Genomic DNA, 3,316 nt, shown 5'->3' with positions numbered 1-3,316 from the left:
TGTGTGTGTGTGTGTGTGTGTGTGTGTGTGTGTGTGTGTGTGTGTGTGTGTGTGTTGGCAAAGAACTATGCCCCCAAAGGCTTCTCTGAAGTAGATTGCCAGGCCTTTCCTCTGAGGCACCCCTGGGTGGGCTGGAGCGGTCGAGCATGGTAACCATGGGTAACTGAAGGGACCCCATAACGATAAGAGAAGGGGAGCCTTTGAGTGCAGGGAGGGATGAAAGAGGAGAGTTTGGCCTTACTCTCAGAAGCACTAAGACCAGGAATAGACCTGGGAGGGGGTGGCCCTGTCCTGAAGGGGCCTCCAGTCTGCCAGCTGCATAGGTCATTGATGGCCGGAGACCACCTAGGGGGTCAGATACCTTCTCCTTATTCACCCCTCAAAATCGCCCAGGTGGTCCCCACCGGGTACACAGCTGAGTCACTAGCTCCAAGCCTAGACTCCGACCTGGGATGAATGAAGCTCTCCTGGGCCCCTCCCCTCCCCCACGGCAAGGCCATGTAAGTGATTCCCTGCATGGAAGAGCGATTTCCACAAGCCCTAAAAATAACCGAGCCACTTCATTCTCTGAACTTAACCTCCCCTGCCCACCCCCACAGCCAACAAGATAAAGGCAGCTGCCCCAGCCTGGCAGGGGACAGAGACCCGGACGACGGAGGAGACAGGGCAACGACCAGGCAGCTGACCTGACCAGCATAGCAGGGACACCGAGAGGAACGACCGACCCCTGCAGCCCACACCTGCCACAGACCCAGAGCTGTAAGTACCTGTCCAATGGCCCAGCCATGGCAGGTGGCCCTCCAGGCTGGAATCCCCCCAGGGTAGTGTGAGTGGCGGTGGCTGGAGGGGGAAGAGGTCTAAGGGCCGTGTGGCTGGGTCTGTGAGTGGAGAGGTCTCTGGCCCAAAGAATCCACAGAGCAGAGTCAGTGCATGTGCCGCCCCCCACCACCACCACCACACACACACCTGTTGGAGAACTCAGAGCGGCCACCACAGGCCTGAGCCAGCAGAGCAGACAGGTCATTGTCCGTCTGCCTAGAAATGATCCAGGCCTTCCCCAGGAGGAGCTGGCCGGGACTGCAACTTTAAAAATACAAATCGGGAACCCTTCGGGCTCTAGGGTTCCCGCCACCAGGGGATCCCAGGGAGGAAAGAGAGATGGAAGGTATGGAAGGTAGGGGGCGGCCTGAGAGGGATGGGGAGTGGTAGGCAGGCCTGATTGGCTTTGGCAGGATAACACCACCACACACACACACAGTTGTTGTGGGCACAAGTCTTGGCATACGTGGCCCTGGAATTTCTGCCCGAGGCTGGCCTGAGCCCAGCCCCAAGTGCCCCTGGCCTGGGACCTGGGGTAGGGTGTGATGAGGTCTGGTGGGAAAGCCATTAGCCAGATCTGGGGCTCATATTGGGGGTCCAGATCTGAATCTGCAGAGATGGACCAAGGAGGAAGCATTTAGGGCAAAGGCAAGGTCACTCTGAGAGTCTGGCCCTGCCCTAGGAAGCCAGGCTCTGGCTTCGGCCTCCGTGGTAAATCTGGTGGGACTTCCACAGTGTGTCCTCTAGAAACATAGGGAGCCTCCCTGGGCCAGGCGGGGATGGCGGGACGGTGGAATGCAGGCCTCTGGGGCCGGCTCCAGGCTTTTCCCGATGCCTTGCTCCAAGTCCATGGTGAGCTCCGTTTCCCTCTGTGGGCCTCAGTGCCCCCTTCCCACCACCCCCTCGCCCCATCTGAACAACAGGGAGTTAGGTGACCCTGAAGAGTCCCTGGGTCTGGCACTGCTACCATCTGAGATTCTCGCCCTTTGTGGGCACATGCAGAGACTGGAGATTCCTGGAGGTGGGGTGGGGCCTGTGGCTACGCCACGGTGGTGCTGACGGGGCAGGGGAGAGGCCGGCAGGCCCAGGTTGGCCTTTGGCATAAGGTCCTCCCAGGAAAATGCCCCCTGGGGGAACAGTATGGGCAGGGGTAGCAGGCTGTTGTATAGCTAAGAACTCCAGGTCTGGAGGGTCTGGTATCTTCCAGAGGACCTGTGGGGGTGGGGTGGGACTTGCAGCGCAGGAGCCCCCTCTGCCTCCTGAGCTGTGCATGAGGAGGAAGTTCTGTCCCCACCTGCTTCCGATGTCCCTGCTTCTGCTACCCCAAGTTCCTTCAGCCAGGGGCAGTTTTCAGGATCCAGCATCCCATCTTGCTGCACCAGGGAGTAGGACCTAGTGTGGGGCCAGGGCCCTGAGAAGCCTGGGGTAGAGAAGAGGATGGGCACCCAGGGTCCCCGGGCCCCCACTGGCAGAGACCAGGGCTGCAGTGCTGCGGTCAGGGCCTGGGCTATATTTAGTACCCGTGCAGAGCAGGCCAGGGGTCAGGAGCCAATGGGGCTCAGCATGCTTCTCATTCCTTCCCTGCTGGCCCCTGGAGGCGTTTAGTACACCTGTCACAAGGCAGATAAGACACACATGAGACAAAGACCAGGGAAGGGCTTGAGAGTGACAGGGCATGGAGGGGTCAAGGGCAGAGCCAAGAGAAGCAGTGTCCCTAGTTTTGTGAGGAAGGAGGAAGAGGAGGGGCAAGGATTCCGTCTGGAGGGCAGGGCAGAGGGGAAAATGAAGAGTAGGTCTTGGTGGGCACATAAGGTGCCAAAGGTGAACAGACCCCTGGGTGAACACATGTGGAGGAGCAAAGGGCAGGCCTGTCTCTGTCGAAAGGTCCCCTGGCCCCACACCCCCACCTAGGGGCCACCCTCACTTTCCGCTGAGGGGCTTTATAGCCAGGAAGAAAAATTCTCCTTTCTACCTTCTTATTTCTCAGGTCCAGACCCCACATGAGGTCTGGGAGCTCCAAGCCTACACTGCCCGCCGCTCCTTTACCAAGCCCTTCTCTGGGGCCCATTCTCATTCTTTTGTCATGAGAGGCTAGACCAGAAGGCCCAAGGGTCAGACCTTCTGAGTCCTGGAATCAGGAATTCAGAACCTGGCTCGGCCTGACCACGATATAGCGGGTGACCTTCCTGAGCCTCCACACCCACATGGCTTCCTCCAGAGCCTGGGGAAGCCTGCTGGTGCCCACCTTGCCTCCTGGGAAAGGCCAGGGAGTGAGCAAGCTCGCTGCTGAGGTCGCAAGGGTGCCCTCTTGCTTTCTGTAAAGGAATGTCATCTCCAAGGGAAATGGATGCCCATTTGAGGGTCGCTCCCACCCCTCCCCATTTAGGGCAAACAGTTCACGCACCGGGCTGCTAACTGTCCACCTGGGTAGACAAACCTAGCTGTGTACTTCTGGAACTCACGTCAACTCTGACACACAGACATTACCAGGAGTGGT

The 3,316-nt window shown here is 58.9% G+C and overlaps 1 protein-coding gene across 2 annotated transcripts in view; it reads left to right on the top strand.

The window, feature by feature from the left end:
* The first annotated feature begins 655 nt into the window (after positions 1–655).
* The window catches only part of XIRP1 (xin actin binding repeat containing 1), a 9,088-nt gene continuing 6,427 nt past the window's right edge, over positions 656–3,316 (top strand). For both annotated transcript variants that reach the window (XM_004708676.2, XM_045294965.1), the window contains exon 1: positions 656–759. The gene's annotated coding sequence lies outside the window, so the exon portion shown is untranslated. The remainder of the gene's footprint in view (positions 760–3,316) is intronic.

The sequence above is a fragment of the Echinops telfairi genome, unplaced genomic scaffold (genome assembly GCF_000313985.2).
Source record: "Echinops telfairi isolate 266 unplaced genomic scaffold, ASM31398v2 ScPeMD7_4225;HRSCAF=4972, whole genome shotgun sequence".
Taxonomy (NCBI): domain Eukaryota; kingdom Metazoa; phylum Chordata; class Mammalia; order Afrosoricida; family Tenrecidae; genus Echinops; species Echinops telfairi.
This window is presented reverse-complemented; position numbering and strand designations above follow the sequence as displayed.